This window comes from Chlamydotis macqueenii, chromosome Z (assembly GCF_036417535.1).
Source record: "Chlamydotis macqueenii isolate bChlMac1 chromosome Z, bChlMac1.mat, whole genome shotgun sequence".
In the NCBI taxonomy this organism is placed as follows: domain Eukaryota; kingdom Metazoa; phylum Chordata; class Aves; order Otidiformes; family Otididae; genus Chlamydotis; species Chlamydotis macqueenii.
The window spans coordinates 81,412,961-81,434,237 of record NC_141593.1 but is presented as its reverse complement, the minus strand read 5'-3'; the positions used below and the strand labels follow the sequence as shown (position 1 = coordinate 81,434,237).

General features: G+C 41.7%; 1 protein-coding gene across 1 annotated transcript in view; it reads left to right on the top strand.

Moving 5' to 3' along the window:
- MCTP1 (multiple C2 and transmembrane domain containing 1) overlaps positions 1-21,277 on the top strand; it is a 257,037-nt gene that overhangs the window by 219,813 nt on the left and 15,947 nt on the right. The window lies entirely within an intron of this gene.

The following is a 21,277-nucleotide window of genomic DNA, read 5'->3' as shown; positions in this document are numbered from 1 at the left end:
AGCTGTTTATCATCCTAACAATGCTACAGTGTGTTGCGGGAAAGGATAGAGGACTATAAATCCTGCTTTTTTTTTTTTTTTTTTTTTTTCCCTTCTTGGTCCAGAGCTGGGTCAAATACTTTTTCTGCCGGGAACAGAAATAATTCAGCCTGTCTGGAACTTGATAGCTCTTGTGAAGATAACTGCAGTGACAACTGTTTTTTGAAGGACAAAAATTTGTCCTGTCTTGAGTATTACAAATAAGGCTGCACTTGAGGGGAAAAACGGTGTAAAAATAGCAACTCCGTACTGGTTAAAGATGGGATTTGGACATCTATAATTTTCAAAGAATTACGTGGTAGAATGGCTGAAGTGTTTTGCACTCTGTATGACATTTAAATAATCACAATTCTCTTAGACGTCCGCTTGCCTTGACGTTGGCATTGTTGGCCCAGCCAGCCGGGAAACTGTCGCGGGCCATTCGTCTATCCGAGCAAACGTGCTCCCGTTTGGAGGCTGCTGGTTGGGTTGAGGATTGCCAGCCACAGTAAATAACAGCTCATTTCCACATCTGATTGAGCCGAGCGATGGGGCTGCTTGGGTTGGTTGTCCCCACAGGGAGAGGGAAAAACCGGCAGAAGGAAATGAGAATGACCTAGCGCCGCTCGAGCAACGGCGAGCGCGGGCGGGACGGCTTTCTGGTGAGACGAGCGCGGTGAGGACAGCCCCGTTGCTGCTGGTGTTCTCATACCAGGAAGGCGATGTTAGTGGAAGAAAAGAGGAAAAAAAATAGATAATTTCACAAGAGCTCTGAATTAAAATACAGGTGATTTTGACCTTCACGGATGTTCCCCCACTTCTGTTGTAGTAAAGCAATGAATTCTTTTTTTTTTTTCTGAGAGGAGAAAAACAGTGTACCTTAATTTATGCCCTTGACCTTTGTTTCTAGTTGAGATGTACAGTTCTGTGCCACTGTAAGAATTCGTGTGCCGGCAGCAGCGTTTGAAATGTCAGAAAATTCACCGTGATTATTTAATCCCCTGAATGATTATTTTTCTGTTAGCTAACACCTAAGATCTGAGAGATTATATTAAAAAAAGAGTATTTTCCTCATTCTGTGGCCAGCTCAAACATTTTACAATTGACAGAAAGTTGTTATAAAGAATTCTTCTGTACATCACTCACATCGTTAGTGACATCATTTCAGAATTGGCAAACACTGTAGTAACAAAACCTTCTTTTACAAAACACATCTGTGATGGTTTTTAACACTAAAGGATGCGAGCGTACACTTCTGGCAATAAAATATATGATTTATTGCAAAGGTCAGCCACGTAGCTGTGGAGAGCTTGTATTTTAACTCAACATGCTGGCTTTGAATCATCATTTCTTTTCTGGTAAACGCTGATGTGCCATCCATTTGAGAATGTTTTCTCCTGTTTCTTCCTGCTTTATTATTGGAGCTGGTGCAGAAGTATCACCCCAGCAGTGTACACATTCTGGATATTTTAATCACAAATTAGTTCACAAAGAGTAGTGCTTGACTGCTTGTGGTTTAAGTCAGCGCGTAGTGGTTTTTGGAAATTGCCAGACAGACTCCTTTAAAAGGGAAGATGATGATTGACCCGCAGTTCTCTGTTGAGTGGCAGATGCCAGGCAACACGTGCCCGATGAGAAATATCACTCTGGACTTCGGTGTTGTGCTCTAGTACTGAGCTTTCTCCAGTTGACACCAGAGTCCAGACACTTTTCTGGATCTGGTGACGAAGGCTGAATAAAAGTGAGTCCTGACATTACCGTGTCATTCAGGGAGCCCTGTTATTGAATATTTAAGAGCTGTCTTCCCAAGTGGAAGCTGTTTAGGTTGATTTTTATGAATCCCAAGCTGTCTTCATTATTGCAAACATTTTGAGTTATCCTAATTGGGTATGCTGTCTGAATGGAGAAGAAAATTACACTTTTTAAAATACACATGTATTCACTGCCGTGGGTATTCCGTACTGGGCGTTATTTTGCACTGGGCTAAGCTGTACCGGGTAAGTGCGTAGTTAGTACAGAGGTGTTTGGTTTTAGAAGCTGGTAGGGTGTGTTTTCCTTGCTGGTGCGCTGGACACACTCTGTTAACCGCTGCCGTTCCTCTTACAGCTTTTTGTCAAAGTGGAAGGGCGCAGTTTTGCGTTATTTTAATTCGTATGTGGGTTTTCATAAAGCTGTGGGCAAAATGAAGTTTTGTGAGAAAACAAATGCACGTTTTGTAACAAGAGCTGGTAGTGGCCTCTGGCTTTTATTATTTGTCTGTTTTTTTCATATGGTGTAATAGAAAAGTCAAGTAAATGGGTCTTCTTATGTGATAAAAGGAAAAAGATTAATAAATGTGCCAAAGTCTCACTTTAATTGAAATTGAAGCATATGTTGGAGGTATGTAAAATATGTCCCAGATGTCTGACCATGGCCAGTGTCTCTGCTTTCCCTGATTACCACGCGGCAGCTATTAGTCCTGTAACCTTTGGACTTAACGGTAAATGGGGTATTACATGGCACAGAACCGCAGCACCTGTTTTCCATTCAGCAAAGACCCCTGGCAGGCCCTACCTCAGCCTACCCATATGTTTTCACTTAGCAGATTGTTGGGCGATTATGAAAAGTGTCTTTCTTCAGGGCCAGCTTAGGTTTTAGCCACTTGCTCACAGCCAAAGGGCAGCTCTTGGCTACTCGATGAGGTCCGCGCGGGCACGCACTGATGTGGGTTACGGGACACATGATGGAGGGATGTTGGTCGACATCCCAAAATTGCAAAGTTACACAGGTAGTAAACTGAGGATGATGAGTGCTCAAATCCATGTAATTAGTTAAAATAACGCGTTTTATTAGCAGTGGTGTGTGACACCAAGAGGAGTTTGACAAGGTAGATTTGCACTTACCGTGTTGCTTAGTCTCATTCTGATGTTCTGGATTTTAGTAACTCTTTTTTCACCCTGTGCTGCAATTAAGGTAGACAGGACTGTCAGTTTAAGGTTATAGGATTTTTTTTTTTTTTTACCGGAGAATATTAACTTTCATCTTCACTTGCAATTTGACTAATAAACTAAAACGGCAAGGCAAGTATACTTCTTGTCATATCAGTTACAAAGTGGTGCTTAGCAGTGGAACGCTTTTCTCCTAATTTTGTTTCTTTGTCATATTATGTATTTAGGAACTGAAAAATGTGTGGTTAGTTTGGCTTAGGCATTTGTCCTTAGTTTAATGTGAGTTTTCCCAAGAAATAGCACTGGATTCTGTGTTCCATATGTTCTGGACTGCTTGCTAACCCATGCCAGCCACAGATTTACAGTTTAATCTGATTTCTCCCTCCTCTCTCTCTCTTTTTTTTCCTTTGGCTCCCTTCCAAACACTGGCTTACACAATATCCTAGCAAATAAGGGTCAGTTAAATTACATGAAGTCAAGTTATCAACAAGCTATCAAAAGGATTTTTACACAGTTGTGTTATAATAATGTAGCAGTCAATATGCATAATCTCTGTATATAAAATGTGAGTTTGTCATGTAAGAACTTCAGGTGTGGTTTTCACATAGCTTTATTCTTTGAACAAGCTCCAGATAAGATTTCAGATAATCACAGGGAATTTCAGCTCAGCATTTTGTGGGATGCCCTCAGCATGCCGCAGAATCGGGCCACCGAGCAATGTTACTGCTGTAGATTTAAGTGGAGGAAGACGCACGGTGTGAGCACTGTTTTATTTTGCCTTTTTATTAACAGTAACAATATTTTATTAATACAAAATATTCACATTGTGTGCACCTTCAGCCACTCTCTCTCGAGGCTTTCGTTCTTTGAAAAATTCTTTGCAGTTCTCAGTCAATGTTGTTGTGTTTCAAGATAACAAGAAGCTTTTATGATGAAAGATAATTGAGTCAAATTAAAATGTGTTTTAAAGCTTATTGGCATCCCTGCTGAGAGGTACCAACTTTGTTTTCAAGCCAAGACACATTTGTAACCTGTCTCAGAAGTGTGCCCTGTGTTTGCACCAAGAGTAGATCATGAGGAGGAGGAAAGATAACTTCGGTGTAGTCCATATTTTTATATTCTATGAAAGAGAAGATTGTAATCTATTGTAGTGGCTGTTATTTCCTATAAAATAAATGGTGGAAAAACAATAAAGAAATAGGGAGTGAGTGGAGTGAAGAGAAAATTACAGAATAAATCCATGGGTTCACTTATCACTTAATTCCATCATTAGGTTCTACATGAACACAGCACCTAAATACTAACTGTAAATAAAAAACTAACAACAGCTTCCAGTGAAAACTATAGCTGTGTATGAAACTGCCGTCCCCTAAAGGTGAGCTAGACTGTGTGTACGTATCAAACAAACCTACAACAGAGCAATCTAGCGTAGTCTGACTAGCTGAAGTCAAACTTCTCAGTGCAGTTGGGTTTCAGCTCAGTTTCGTTATTCCCACAGAGATGGTGATAAGAGGCGTGTGGTTTTTATCAAAATTGTACCTAATCGGAGGGGTGCTGGTGTAGACTGCTTCAACCCGTACAGGGGAGTACCAGCTGATGATGTCTCTGATCACTGGGTCACCCCAAAGTCACAGCCATGGGGTTCCTCTTGCCCAGATGTACCTTGGACCACGTGGAGCCTTTGCACAGATGACTCCGCAAAGAGCAGTTTTCATCCTGCCCCGTGCTGGGCCATCACATGGGCTTCGTGATCGAGGTGTGCACCTTGGAAAACAAGTAACTTGGACAGCCTCCTGAGAGGCTTAGTTTTTGCGAGATCAGGTTTCTTCATCCAGGTGCAGCCCTGAAAGACTATCAAAATTAGTGAACTAAAATGAGTATTAGTGAGATCAGAATCTGGGATTTGTATCTGAAGTTTGGCACTTGAGGAGGTGTGTGTGTGAGAGCCCCTGGGGAGCTGTGGGTCTACAGACCGTTGAATGAATTACACTCTTCCATGTACGTGGGTTTTTTCACCTGTGACTAATATAGCGTGGGTAATGTTCTTCATTTATTAAGTAATCCAAGTATAATTCAATAAATTATTAAATCAAATGAAGAATATGTCTTAATTATGTTAGCTGTTTCAGAATGTGACATCATTTTGCCCTACATTTTTCCTCTACCCGTAATATTATTTCTTAATATGACTGAGCAGATTGAAATTCTTCAAGACCAAGCAAAGGTTTGTTTTCACCTAGCTCCTCAAAAAGTAACTTTATAAAATGGAGTGCAGTACAAACATCTGTATGGTCTTCTGTGTGACTCAGGGGAGAGAAATGACGAGTGTTGAAGGAAACGACCAAAAGCTTTTTTGGCTGACTTCTCTTTGAAACCTTCCTATGTGTGCGGGTTGGTTTACTCCTTAGCTCCGAAAGCATCCATCCATTATGTGGCTTCAAAGGCAGTGAGAATAAACCACTTCTTGTCCTCTAACAGAATCTTTTAATGTAGTTTCACACAGATACATGAGATCTAGGTTCTGTTTAAGCCTCTGCCGTGAACTGCTTGCCACTCTAAGCAAGCCATGTAGGCACTGATACATGAATATTTGCCAACCACCTGAATATTTCTTCAGATTTATTCATAAGTCCTCATTTTAGCCTTCCAAAGAACAGCTCCAAGTGCCTGTTTCAGTGCCTTTTGAACTTGTCCTACAGCAAAGGATAGAGCCCTTAGTACAGAACGAGTCTTCGTCCAAGTGCCACAGAAAGCAGAGCTGGTAATGGGTAACACATGACTTTGGGAGCCTGGTAGAAGAAACGCAATGGTTGAAATGTGCTAGCGTGAGGATGAGTGCTGCACGGACCCAGTCCCTGGTGGCGGACGGGTGGCTGACACAGCACGCATGAAGCAACCTGCACTGAGCAACTTGATCTGGTTGGAGATGTCCCTGCTCCTTGCAGGGGGGCTGGACTGGGTGGACGTTAACAGTCCCTTCCCACCCAAACCCTTTTGTGATTCTGTGAATGAGGATCAAGGACTGGCAGAGATGATGCTGTGGGAGAAAACTATGCCCAGCAATGCAACTCTGCAAAAAGGATGGCATGCCATCATCTGGGTTTTCAGCTGAGATTTAACGCCAAAGCTCGCAGCACAGCACAACTGAAAGTCTGTGTTTTAAGCTAGGTGGGTGCCTTTCAGTAGGCTAAAATGCTTGTAAGAAAAATAGTAATCTCAACTTGCCAGGACAGCTGAGCAGGCATTGCTGTGCTTTATGGAGGAAGATACGGGAATACGGGAAAACAAATGGCAAGATTTTGCAGACAATATGCATGTATTTTGTGTGCGGTTTGAAGTATCTGTGAGTCAGTAGAAGATTTTATATTGTTTAATTGATGTTGGATTTGTGGATCCATGTTGAGGTTGCTAGACAGGTCATCCAGGGAAAATATGATCCTCAAAAAAAATGAAAGAGGCACCCACACCCCGAAGAATTCAGGTGCAAAGCTTCTCCTAGAGGAGCGTGGTACGGAATTTCAAAGTTGGCATTGTGCAGCAGCTGTACACAGTTTGAGTGTATTGGCATCAGGTGTGCACCACGGATGAAATGTGCTTTTTTTCCAGTGCTCACAGTAGACAATTCTTTAACGACGAGACCTTTCCATTAAAACAGTTCTGTAGATTTTAAAGCAAAAGTGCAAGGAATGATACATTGGCTTTCAGTATGGGAAAAGTGTGTGTTTTTGTTGATATCTACCCTCCAGCTAGCAGAAACTTGAAAATAACCAGAGAGACGGGTGACTACTGTGTGAAGGATGAGGCTTTCCTAATTCCTGTGAAACTCTGCCGGGACAGTTTATGCAGCGTGATGGGAGGTCTGGACTGGGGCGGGAAGAGGCAGCAGTCTGCCAACCTTCAGTAGAAAGTTGCTGAAGCCAAGTAGCTGATGTCTGGATTCCCACGGTGTACCCTCGCAGAGCATCCCTGAGTTGGGCAAGAACCTGCCATGGCTGCTCCTGCCTGCTGTGGGCTCAGGAGAGGTCGAGCGCTGGAACCAGATTCTGGGGAGGGCAGTGGATTTTCTGTGGATTTACCGACTTTTCTGTTGAGTCACATGCCAAGGGTACAGATACCCACCCGTCAGCCTTGTGGGAACAGCTCTGAGTCGAGGAGTAAGAGCTGGGACAGGCAGAAAGGGATGCAGATATAAAGAAAAAAAAATGTAGAGTCAACTTATGGAGCAGGGGTGGCTGAGCAGCGGGCAGGCAGGGATGTGGGGAAGGGTGCTGAGATCTAGGGCAGGAGAAGGCAAGGAGGCACGGAGAGGCCACGAATCCCGGGCAGAGGTGGGCTGGGGGAACAGGGTGGGTCGAGCATCCATGGAGGAAGGTCAGAGCTTACCTTAACTCTCGCATACGTTAATTTCAGAGCCGTCGGCTTCACCGTGCTTTGGATAAACTCTTGGGTGTACAGTTTAGGTGGACTCAAACATTAGAGCTTATGGCATATGGAAAAGCAATAGGCAGTTGTTTTAGCACTCTGGCTTAGTATTAAATGTGACTTAAGGACCGGGGTGGTATCTGTGTTATCCGCATGATCAGCAAATGCGTGTTGGGCTGGTTTGGGAGCAGATGAGGTAACGTGATAGGTTAACGTGCAGCTGTAGCAGCCTGATAGTGCAGTGTTGTACTGATTGTCTAACCGGGCCACTGCACCAGCTGTTCGGTTTGCTTGTCACGGCCCTTGGTGCCGGGGGTAGGCCAGCAAGTAACTTTTCTGCCGAGTTGACCTCAAAGTCCCAGAGTCTCCCAGTCAAACTCCTCGGATTTCATACGCCGGCAATTCCTTCCCTTTTCTAATGGGCTGTATCAAAGGAAATGTGTCACCTCTTGCACCATGTAATACTAAATCAGATCAGAATTCATGCAGAATTATGTCAGTGGAAATCTAATATTGCAGACCTGCTTATCTCGAGATAGCACATAGAAAAATACACTTGCCCAACTGACAGATTTACTTGATTCTACAGATAAGTTATTTGTAAGTAGTTGAGCTGAGGAATGTATACGGATTATTTTCATACGTCTCAAAAAACATATAAGAAAAATGGCTAATAAATATTTAAGTATTGTTTCTTCTTTCTCTTACTCCTATTTCCTTTCTGTTTTTATCTTTTGGCCTGCTCAAGTGCCGTGGTAACAAAGTCCGGGATGGGAAAAACAGATTTTTATGTTAGCAATCTGTTTTTGTTCTGAAGGCTAACAAGTTTAGAAAAACAAACTAGACACCACTCATCCATGTAATGTCGCAGATATCTGGTGGCATCTGGGTGGCTCTGAGAAAAAAAGCGTTCTGTCGGAAAAGTATTGCTTTCTGTTTTTCTTTAACGGTGTGGAAAAGTCAAAACACCGTTGCTAATCTGAAGCTTTCTTGCAATCAGAAATAGTAATTTAAGATCGATTGCTCAGCAGATGTGCATTTTTAGTATTTTACACGAAAGAATGGTGCAATTCCTCCTGCCGTCAGCATATGCGGCAGTGCATTGTTATTCCTTTAGTGTCTGGTATTGGCTATTATTTAAAATTAAGGTATGCTGTTTGTTGGCTTTAATTACTGCGTGATTGAAATTTTACATACCAATAGGGAAAGAGTAGGTAGAAATCCTTTGGAGTACCTTCTCTGTTGCTGAGTAGGAGGCTAAATTGTAGTTGGTTTTTGTTTGTTTTTTTTTTAATTTTGGAAGAATTTGAAGTTTGTGCATATGTTTGTGTGCACCACAGCATCTTCTTGTCTGCTCAGTGAAGTCCCAGGGCTGCTTTCCTTCGCGCTCTCAGACAACAAATACTGCCTGGATATTTTAGATCAATACGTAGCATATAGAAGATCAAGAAACAGTTTACTCAGCTCTTTTTCTGAAGTGTGATACACACCCGAACATTCTGATAGAGGAATGGTTTGCATAGTAATACTTGTGGTTTCTGGACAGTATATTAAAAATTAAGGTTGTGTAGTCTGTTCAGGGAAAGCTTGAAGCTGCGTTATCAGAAATTACGTTATATAATGTTATAGGGCCAAGAGCCAGTTTGTTAATACATATTTTTTTCACACACCTCTTCCGTTGTGTAATCCTTTTCACCCATCTTCACCAGGATATGTTGATTCAGAAGAAAATGTGTTCTAACATTGTGATTTTTTCCAAAAAGTTTTATACTAAATGTTCAAGTCTTAATGCATAAATACAGAAATGTCATTTCCTGAAAGCGCTGAAATTTTTTTTTCCTCGGCGAAGTGTTGTCTGTTTATTTGGTAATGGACTACAGTGTTCACGTGACAGCAGTATTTGTTGGCTTACTTTTGCAAATCAATGCCTGCAAATTAAGGAGAGGAATACAAAGTTGTCTTCTGACAAGACTGAAGCTGCTTTTCAAAATAACCTCATTAAGAACATAATTAACATTGTGCTCAAGCGCGACCCACCGGGCAGACAAAGGCCACCCTAAGGTATGAAATGCCTGTCTTTGGAAGACGCCCCGTTTCAGGGACCTGGAACTCGCCGCTGTGCACAGAGACCATTGGAGACTCCGTGTTCCTCAGACCAGTTGCCATTGACGGGAAAACACAACGGTTTGGACCCGGACTGTGTTTTCTTGTGATGGCAGTCAGGCTTCAGGGCTGCTCATCCATGGGCCGTAGCCCCAGAAAGCCCCGAACAAAAGCCAGCATATTCAAGAGCGGCACTTCACAGCGTTGAAGCTCTGCAAAAAAAGTTTGATGAGAAACCCCTTTGCTGGTAAAGCAGCTGTCTGACGCTGTGACTGTTCCTCAAGTCAACAAACAGCACGTTCCTTCCTTGGGAGTCTACTGGAAGAGTAGTATAGGGAGAGTTCAACATGTTTTATATCTCCGAATTACTGTTTTGGTAAAGAGCTCAGGTGTCACCACAGGTAGACATTGTCTGTCGAGTTTGAAGAAATACCATTTGCTTTTAAAGCAAGTCAGCATCAAAATGCAAGGAAATACAGAACATTATACATTTGATGAAGTATGTAGAACAGAGCCAGCTTTTTTTCCAGGTGACGAAAGCAGTTATGAAAGGTAGAAAGTCATTATCGAACCCTAGAGGGTTGAATCAAATTTATTGGGTTTTTAAGCTGTTTTTCCTGCCAATACACTGTTTATTTGTTATTGTTGGAACAGTGGAGGAAAATTCCTTTGCTGATGCTTTTTTTATCTTTTCTGTGGGTGGGAAATCAAATAATTGTTTTCCCACTGATTCCCAAATGCTCAAATTTTTGCTGACAAATTCATGTTTTGATGCCAGCTACTGAGGTGCTTAACAAGGACACTTCACAGTTTCTTGGGGAAAATAAATAGTTTTAATATTGTACTTCCAGGTCATTCACAAGTGTTGCTGGAAGTACTTGAGGCGCACAGGAATGTTTTATAGACTTTTCTTCTTTATTCTCATTTTAATCCTGAAACATTTTAATGTGTGATTTCAGATTGTTAAGATTCAGCAGTCTCTCCATGTGTCCTGAACTAGATGGGACAAAGAAAGGGCTTTTCTCCTTCCTTTAAACGTTTCTTCTCCTACCTATTTCCTCTGCGCTTGCTCAGCGCTGTGTCAGGTTAGTACAGTTCAGTACACAAGCGGGTTTGGGTTTTTTTTGCCCTGCAAAATACGTGGAAGTTCAGAAAACCGCGGTGATCTGTGTTCACCAGTCCTTTGGGTGGGAAGGATGGCCAGAAGCACCCAGTCTCTGTGGATTCACAAGAGCCAAGGTTAAAACAAAATTGTACTGAAAATAAATAAAATAAAAGGAATTTGACCAAACTGGACAACAAAGTTAATTAAGAAGTTTTAGGGAAAGGGGTAAGGGGGGAGTGAATTCTTTAGCTGAAAGGCATAAGGGGAAGAGGAAGGGATTTCTGGTTTAGCAATGAAAAAGAAAATGCTGAGGAAACAATGTGTTGCTACTGCACGAGGAGGGAAATAAAATTAATTGTTTAAAAACTACTTGGTTTTGAACGTCCTTTAAAAATGTTTTCAGCAGCAGAAAACAGGCAAAAATACCAATTGAAAAGAAAACGTGCTACATTTCTAGAGACTATTTTGGGGGAACACTTGGAAGTGATGCTTAAGGGAATTGTCTAATAATCTTACTTCTCCACTGACATTTATTATCCAAAAGTCACAGCAAAATACAAAAGTACCGAAAGATAGAAGTGTGTTACAGTTCCATTTTTAAAACTGAAGAGGGGACTGATCCTGGCAATTACTATTGTTTTAATCTGTGGTTCTCTGTAAGGGATAGAACAGGCCTGAAGACAAAAGTGAGCAAAAGTGGGTTTGTTCCCATATTCAGAGAAACTCAGAGGTCTTCAGGACGAACCCCTTCATCAGCAAGCACCACATATTCTGTGTGTGCTGCCCGTTGTAAAATGCACTTTGTATCTAAAAACCTTAAACAATTTGCAGACCATGAGGATTACCACACGTATTTACAATCCGGGTTACCATTATTAGGATCATGATAGAGATCTGTGCTGCCATTTCAAAGCCTTTGATCATTATTTTTGATCCAACAGGTCCCCAAAATCAGTATCAGGACTTGGACACCCAAGGTGGTTCCTGTCAGCTTCCCAGGAAGGTGACTAGAGTTGGAGGAATTAGTTCTCACAATCTGAACGTAAAAATAATTCAGAAAATATACTGTTATCTTTTTAAAAGATACTAAAAAGTAAAATAAAGGAGTCTGCAGTCAGTGGGATCCTACCTCATGTTCCTACTTCAATATCCCTTTTTGTTATTTTGAGTAAGCTCGTCTGTAGTGGCTTCCAGGGAGTCAGAAAGGGTGTATTTTCTCAAGGATGAAACTGAACTGCAGAAATACAGTTACACTTATGCTCCAGCAACATCCTGCTTTGCTTTCTCCATCATTTGTCTAGAGAGGGATTAGTCAAGGACGGGGAGCACTCCAGCGCTGCTCCGCTACCTCGACACGCACGGTGTTGTTCTTTCCCATCAGAGATGTTGGTACCATCCAGACACTACACGTTTCTTATGGGAACTATCAACATCTTTATTCAGAGTTTTATCTTGACAAAGAGTGTAGGGCAGAAGGCAGAAGTGTAGCTACAGACCTGGCAGGAGTTTATAAAGTAAGGTATACTGGACAGGTTACCCACTGGTGGGATTTTGAAAAGTTTTGTGCTTAGGAAAACTTTATTTTTTCTCTTCTCCCTTCTCTTTTTGATGTTTAATTCTTCCTACTCTTACACTCTAGGAGAAAATTGGAATGTGATTAGATGTGCTAACCTCCACCATAAACTACGTATGATCTGCTGCTTTGGGTTATTTCTGTTGTTTTACAGGTTTGGATGTCTGTTTAAACCACCTCAATGCTGACTCAGTTTTTAAAAATGTTTGTTGAAAGTGATATTTGTAGTAACAGTAAGGAAAGTTGAATGTGGTGTGGATGAGATTAAAAAATATTACTTTGTAATATTTTAGGTGAATAATTTGGACCTTTCTTTTAATAATATACATCCTTTCTAATTAAGATATTTCTTTTTTTGCTCCATAATATTAGACAAGGTGGGGAGGGGAGAGCTCAGCGCAACTCTCACTGGAATCAGCCAAGAGGATTTATGCCACGTAAATGGCATATTAAAAAGTTGGAAACAAATGGCCATGTGGAAGGGTGTGATAAATAATAGCCTCTTGCCGTTGAGCAGGTCTCAGCCTTTCCGATGCTGAGACTCCATGTGATAGCACAGCGCTCTGCTAATTGTCTTTCTGCCCCATGGTTCAAGGTAGATTCATCCTTTGGGGATGCTGGGACCCTCTAGACTCTGCACTGGCAGATCTCCCTTCCTACAGCAAACGACAAAAAAAAAAATCTTAATAATGATGCCCGTTAATTATTAATATTAATAATATTATCGCTCATTAATGTTAATATTGCTACGAATAAGGAGCTTGCTCCATCTTGCTACAGTGGGGAGCAATCTCAAACACACCCCTGGAAGGTCAGGCTGTGCCAAGTTGCCACGGGATTTTCCTTAAATTCCCTTTCCACTGGCAAAACGCATCGGTGTAATCTCCCAGGTGCGTGCAGGTACCAACAGAAATGCTTTGCAGGCTCCCTTGTTTGTGAGTAAGCCTCGTTAGTGAATTCCCTCCCTTTCTCTCCCCTGTAGCACTATATTAATGTTTTCCACTGCATACATTAGTATTTTCCGCTGCGCAGGAATCAAAAGCGCTAAAGTCAATAAAAAGGGAATGAGATTCCGGAGCCGAGGCGATGCAGTAAGGATGCCATGCGGGAGCTGCGCGCTCCAGAGTGCCAGCTTCTCCAAAGCTCTGAGTCCGTGTGAAGGGAAGCTCGGTACCGAGAGGAAAATCCTACAAAGTTTCCGGTCGCTGACTGGCAGGAGATTATTTCTATCATATCAATAAAAAGTAAGCAAGCTCAAAGAAGAAAGCTGCTGTGTTTTTATGTGTAAAGTGAAGGCTCCTGGGTAATTTTCAGGTTGAGCGCGGGTTGAAGGTGTTCGGATTTCCCCTTCTCCCCGAGAAGGCTGGAGATCTTCTTACATGTTTGTTTTGTACCTGCTGTTGTACCACCAAGCCATGAAAATTAATCTGTTTCAAAGCGTGGATTGGCAGACTTCAAGAGAAGCACACATAAAAGAGCTGCTAGGACATCGGATTGGTGTGAGTGGCTGATGTTACAACCATCAGTATGTCGTGCGCTCTCTTAACCCCAGTCTCCATAACCAGAAAAAACACAGTAAAATTAACCATTTACTCAGCTGAGGTGGGAATGGCTAGCCAAAAGTAGAATTTGTAGGGTTTTTCCCTTCTAGAAGCCAGAGCTGCAGCTGTAAAACACTTACGTGACCCTGTTTGTTCAGAAAGATTATTGGAAGTTTATTTTCACTAAATGGATGAGGTGAAAAAACAGGAGACTTTTTTTTTTTTTGGCGCATAAATGTGCAACCCTTTCTAGCCAGCACTAGACTGTACTCCTCAGTGTATTTTCCTAGGTTACAATATCAGCAATTCTGTGATTCTGTCTATTGATTTCTTGTTCTTCTACTACTGCTGTGACGCATTTTAACAAAGATGGAAGTATCTCAGATAATAAACGGGAAAGCTTTCAGCTCATGTGTGTACTGCGTATGCTCGGTTTTCACGGTAACTTCCGCTCTCTATTCTGGCGCGAACTCTTGTTGTTGGGGTTCCACAAGAAGTGTTAACTGTGTCGTATTTTTGTCTGAAACAGTGCATAGTTGTTCTACCCACTGTTCTGACTGCACGGGAGAGTGATGGTGTATGCACTTAATTCTGCTATTAGTTTTATTGAGCTCTTCATGTCAATGCCATTTTGGCAGCAAGTTCCACCAGTGAGTTTTACACTGCATGGAAAAAAGAGTTTACTCTTATTAGTTTTACTTCTGGTGCCTTTCAAGTTCATGGAACATTTCTCTCCACCACCTTATGAATCATAGAATCACAGAATCACGGAATGGTTAGGGTTGGAAGGGACCTTCAAAGGTCATCTAGTCCAACCCCCCTGCAAGGAGCAGGGATATCCCTGACTAGATCAGGTATGAGAGTGATTAAGAGTCCCAATTTGCTTTCTCTAAACCATTCATTATTTTGAATATTTTGATTATATTCATTCATCTTCTGTGTAAATTAAAATGTCCTAGTACTTTCTGTTGCTCATTGTCTTATTTTCCTTGCATCGTTTTCATTATTTCAACAAATCCTGTCTGCATTTTTTTTCTGGATTTTTTTTTTTGTTTTATTTTGTAACTTGAATTCGGTACTTCAGCTGAAGTTACCTCATCAGGTTGTGTAGTGGTGATTGGTGAAGTTAAACCACTACTGTTAGTCATTCATCTAACTTTGTCATATTCCTCAGAAATTTGACATCACCTCCTCAAGTAGTTTTGTCACCTGTAAACTTGACATTTGAGCCTTCCTTCTTATTTATCTGGATTAATAAATATACTAAACATCAGCTCTAGTACCAAATTTTAGGATAGGTTACTACTAAATTTTTTTACTAGATCTGTTCTTTTACCTCTTTCTCCTCGCTTAGTTGTTTTAGTATTCTTTTAGGAGCAATCTAAAAGATTTCTTTCAAGCACAATGTAAATTACCACTTGCTTTCTCAGCATTGATTGACTGGTGATAAAGTGTCAAGAAATTTGTAATAAATAGTTTTTAAAGTAAGTTCTCTGTGTGGTACTGGGAACTTTTGAAAACAAGCTAACTGTGAGCCTTGGACTTAAGCCCTACTCCTAATTTCCTGCACATGAATTCGTTGCAGAAGAGCTTGGGGAGCTTTGTACAGAGTTTGTGACAGAGGATCTGCTTCAGATCAAGGGTTGGTGACAGAAGTTGTAAAAGGAGTCCACAAAATTAAGAATAACAAACTATCAGGACTGGGTGGTGTTTGCCCGAAAGCTCTGAAGGCACCTGAGGGGAGATATTTGGACCACTTACAGTGGTGCGATCCTTGTAGGCAACATGAGTGGGCAAACTCACGGAAGAAAAACCCACTCAGGAAGAAAGAGCTGTCCTTTTGCACGGGAAACTTCTGAACCACGTTTCTCTGAAATCTTGAGAAATATTCTAAGAAGTGTCTGTTTTACCTCAGCTTGTTCGTTTCTGTGGGTATCTGCTCTTCACCGCTCTGTTGCTGTGCAGACGTACATCCATCCAGTGCCTCCGCGTGTTTAACAGCAAACAGCTGTCGTACAGCCTAGGTGTTCCTAAATAACACCCAAATCTGGCCCTTCACAAAAAGCTGTGTGCTTAATCTCAACCTGCCAGGCTGGAATAGCGCGGCTTTTCTAGAGGAACGGCACCTGCTCTCCTCTGCGTTTTCTTTGGAAAAAGGTTGAATACGGTATCGCCTCCCAGCCAGTTTTTTCAATGGTGGTAAAAATTTCACAGCCCTTCTCCCTGTCTACTTCGCGTCGCTGTGCCCTGGATATGACAACATGTGCAGATCCAGGAGAAATAATGAAACCCGCAGAAAGCAGACACACGCGAGAGAAAGGACATTTTGCGATGGCAACTTTATTCCCTGCTGTTGCTGGGCTGCAAGTGGGTACCGAGTTTGCAACCAAGGCTGAACAGCCTTTAAACTTTATTTGCTAGGCGATAAATAATACAAATACTGTTGGCTGATAGTTGAAGAAGAGAGCTGTTGTGAAATTCTTGCACTGTGGCTGGTGTTTGTTGCTTTTCTGAGTGTCACTAAAATAAGCAATGGGTTTGAAGTTTTGTGACAAACACTTTTTTTTTTTTTTTTGTATGGAGGCATAATTTGTTTTCACTGTTGAAAAGGCCTATGGGAATAAAGCAGGTTAATCTGAATAGACTGCGCCTCGCTGGAGATCATGCCCTACACAGCACCCTCGGTTAGGTGGCAGTGGCACAGTTGGGGAAGCAGGAAGTGGCACGGCGCTCATGCATCTGTGGACAGCTGGTGCCAGCAAACGTTTGAAGCTCATGTCTTCCAACGTGGGTCTCTGCCATTTGTGAAAATGTCAGGAAAGAATCGGGGATTAAGGAAAGGACAGATGCTCTCCAATCCTCTTTACAATTCCCTGTTTTCTCTCCTGAAAATAACTCTGCTTCCAGCATGGGTGTGTCATACATTGAACGCCAACTCTTTCTGCAGCTTTCCAGCCTAAATGCTGTTGGGTGCCCCTTTGGCTCATTCTAGAGTCAGTCTCATTCGTTTATTTATTAACGCCAAAATACCCATTCTGAATTGTTAAACGGCAGCTATGTGTTAGTTTGCTGTCAGGACCATTATTCCCCACGGGTTTCCCAGCCCTCCTCCTCCAGCATTCGTATGTCTGTGGATCTTGATACTTCAGAGTTTTTAAGTAGGCAGTGCACGAAGTGAGACAGTGAGGAAAAAAGTTAAATGGGAAATGCACATGGTATGGCGAATGGTTAGAGTACTTTTTCAATTTGTTTCTTTAAGAGGACAGATAAATTCCGTTGAATGCATATTTTTCATATTCTGTAAATTAGGTATCACAGGTGTTGTTTTTTTTTTTTTGTAATTTGGTAGCAGGATTTAGTATAAATAGTGTCATCTGTGATCCAGTGTATTTCTATGTCATGAGTGCTCTATGATGAAGGTAGCACTGCCTGAGGAACAGCACTTTCCTGTTTCCTACAATTTATTTTTTCATCTGTCATGCCAACATTACATTAATCATCCAGATTTTGTATTTAATTTTAACAACACTTTACTTTCCTTTTTCCTTCTAAAGCGTCTCTATTCATGATCAGTTCAATTAAGCACGTTTCATTATTCATTTCTCAAAAGTACATTCACTTAAGGTGACTGAAGACAAGCTGATAGGTTTTTCTACAAGATCTTTTATTGTTAAGTAACAGGTATATACATACAGGACACAGTCAAAGTTTTGCTGTAGCTACACGTTTGTTTTCTGAAAAAAAAAAAAAAAACAACCAACAAAAAAACAAATAGACATTTGTGTAAATACTTGCCTTTGAGCTGCTCTTTCTGTAGACTGCAGGGCAATGCCAGAACATGGACACTTCGCACAAAGGTCTCAGTCAGAGCATCATTTACTGGGCCCAGACTCAGTGTGTGCTTTTTCCCTTCTAAGACATTAGCGTGCTGAAGCAACTTAAGGTGAATGTAGAACAGTATTGTAGTGGTTAGACATTAAAATAACATTGTTCCAAATTACCCTTCATCGTGATTGTCCATATTCGTAGACCCACCCCATCTTCACTAGATGGCTCACTCAGCTCTCAATCTTTTCCAAATGCTCCGTACTTCCTAATAAACAAAGAAAGGGGATTTTTCCCCCCCATTTCAGCGAAATAAGCATATAGAGAAAATCAGCAGTGGAGCCTTTTGAGGCTCTGCTCTGGATTTTCTCTAAAGGGACTCCATCATTCTTGGTTCGCTCATTACTTCTCACCACTCTACCCCCGGAATATTTGCAGGGTTATTTTCTAGGTGCTGCTTCTTTCTTCCTTTGTATATTGTTTTGCCTCAAGAGTCAAAATATTTCTCTACGCTGCATCATTTTCCAAAAGCACAGCTTGAATGTTTATCCAAGGGAATTATGTAAAAAAAGGAGTTTTGAAAGGCTTGCTTTCTTTCTTCCTTCAGTTTATTAATATTTGATAGATTCCTTGAATAACTGTAGCTGCTGTTTGAAATGTGTACTTATGTATGCATTGTCTTTGGAACATTACGTAGTCTTTCCTGCTCTAGACATCACAGGATTTCTTCTGACCTGAAGTAGCAGAACTAGTGACATGATCATAGTATTGTGCTCTTTGGTTTTGTGTGCTCATGGTTCTTTTTGACCATCATCTTGTTCATTAGTTTGAACTTCAGTCCCAAACTGCTTCCAAGATTATTTTATTTACACATTCAGCTCATAGAAAGAATGTCACCCAGATCTGGCATTGACTGTTTTCATCTTCATTGCTATAGGTTTGTGTTTGGAGCGGAGTATTTCAGCTAACCTACACTTGCTGGCTTAGCTGAGCCTAGGGCCGCATGTTTTTCTTTTCCAGGTCATGTTCCCTAAGAGAGGAGTTTTGTCTAGTCATTGAGCGCTTGACAGCCACCAAGTGTTTCAGATTTTAGGGCTTGATCTTCGACTGGTGTAAACTATCTGGGCTCTGTTATCTCCGTGAACAGTTAGTCTTTACCAATTGTGTTCCCAAGAAAATGGGGGGGTTTTTTTGCCTTTTTTCATAGCGACTTGCTATGGAGTAATCCAAAACAGCCAAAAAGTTTGGGTTGACTGTTCCAAAACAGCCCAGTTTGGCCAGCAAATACCAGTGGTACAGGCATTTCTGTAGTCTCCTCAGTGATCTGTTTGACCAGGCCCAGTCAATTAAGTATTAAAACCATGTGTGCCTCTTTGGGTATGGAAGTTTGAGGGGAAGAAATCCCTTTTGATTTCTGTCAGTGAATGATGTCAGCAGTCCAAGGCACAATCACATGGATTTTGAAATACGAAATTGGTTTTGTATGTGTTTGATCCAAACATATTGTTAGTAGTGGTGAGTGTGAGAGAGAAACGTCACAGCAGTAGCGCCTCTTACAAAGGAGCTGGGTATTTTAGCATGGTCGTCAAAGGAGGGAGGGAGACTTATGTCACCAAGCCCCAGTTTAGGTGTCTGACCCAGGGTAGGGTACCTGAGGAGGACAGAGGAGGACCACGTTCCTCCTCCTGAGGAGAACACTTCTGGAGAGCCGTTCGTAAGAATTCTAAAAGAGAAGTCTAAGGCTGGAGCACTAAATTGTCTTTTAGATCAGTATTTGACTCCTTGTGTTGGCTCTTGTGGCGGCAGTCCATGAAGTGGTGGTGACAGCTTTGAAGACCTCTAGTCCTGCATTGCAGGCACAGGTCTTTTGGCCATGGAAGCAGTTACAGCTTGGCTTGCCAGTTCTGGCCGATAAGTTAGTATAAAATCATTATCTCTGTTTGGTTAGGTGAACGACTTACATAATAATTACAAGGTCATAATCCTGTCAACACAGGCCTGGGAAACTTCTAGAGACAGTAATGTAAATCTCAATGGATGCTTTAGCGCGGAGATGGTGTCTGTGGTGGTTTAGCGCGGATCACCACACAGTTTCTCGCTCACCCTTCCCCTACCCAGTGGGACGGGGGAGAGAAATTGGGAAGAACGGAAAACTCATGGGTTGAGATAAAAACAGTTTGCTAAAAATACTAAAAACTACAAAGCTAACAGGATATAAGGTTATTAATATCTGCAAAATATACAAAATGAACAATGTACAATTTCTCACCACCCGATGTCCGAATGACCGACGCAGCCCATCCTGAGCAGCGATCACAGGAACAACACCGAGCAGCAAGCAAAGCGGGGAGAGCAAGCCAGCAAGGGAGAGGGAACGATGCCAGCAAGCAAGAGAGAAGAAAAGGATGCCAAGGGTGCCCGAACAGATACCCGACAAGAATGCCAAAAAAGAATGCCCCCTCCCATGGGCAACCCCCGCTTATATACTGAGCATGACGTTTATGGCATGGAATACTCTCTTTGGCCAGTTTGGATCAATTATTCCGTCTGTCTTTCGCCCAGCTTCCCGCATCTACATGTTAACGAGACCTTAACGAGGCTTGGAAAGCCAGACAGTGTCCTTGGTCTCATTAACAACAACTCATATCATCAGAGTGTTTTTATCAACGTTCTTCACACACGAAATCCAAAACACACCGGCTACTGAGAAGAAAAAATTAACTCCATCCCTGCTGAAACCAGGACAGTGTCCTAGCTCTGTATGGAGGTGAGCTTGAATAGTCAGTCGTTGTCCTCTGCCCAAGAGCATGTTGATCATTATCATAATCTTAGCATGGAGAGAATGAAAACTATGTTCTACACGCACTAAAACATTGAATTAGCGTTGACATCGGCTGCATTCAAGCCCTGTATTTCAGAACCGCAGCTGAAGTTCCGAATGACTGTAGCTCCAAGAACTCCATAAACGTCCTTTCCTGTCCGTCACTGGCAGCTGTATGGACATTTGATGAAAGATAAATGTTGAGGCTAGTTCCAGCTCTCAAAACAGAGCACTGCGTTATTTTGATGAAGCCTTTGTTGATAACGAGTGGCCAACAAAAATGTGTGGGTGTGATTTAGATAAGCATCTCAAAAATTCAGGTGTTTTGCTAAGCACAGTGCTTCAGCATTCCCTTTCTGGTTTCTCTGTTTCTCTCACCCCAACCTGAATGCAGATTTTTTGTACTAGCTGGTGTGGCTTGTTTCCACCCCACCATTCTTCCAGGCTCTTCCATAGCAGAGCTGTTCTTACTTAAAATAACTTTTTTCCAGTAAAACTAGAAGGCTCTTTCCTTCACTTTTTAAGATTATTAGAGCTTTCAGATTTAACTTTTAAATTTGCCATCCCTCACATTTTTATCAGGGAACATGAAGAGTTGCTGTAATGGACACATTAACCGCAGTTTTGCGTTCAGCGTAGATAGAGCGTAAGTGCAGTTAGAGGCACCGGAATTTACAAATCCAACTATAAAACCGTGGTTGGAGTTTGTCCGTTAGTAGAACCTCAGGACGTTGATGTGGCAGGATACAGGAGGAACATTAATGAAATCACTGTGAAAGTCCAGTATAGCTCTGCCTTGCATAAAAAAAAAAAGAAATTATCTTTTCCCCTGTTTAAGTATAGTAGAATAGGGTGAACGGAAGAAAAAGAGGCAGCCAAGAGAAAAAATTCAGGTTTTTCAAATTTGAACACAATGCAAACACACGTGGTGGATTCTCAGAA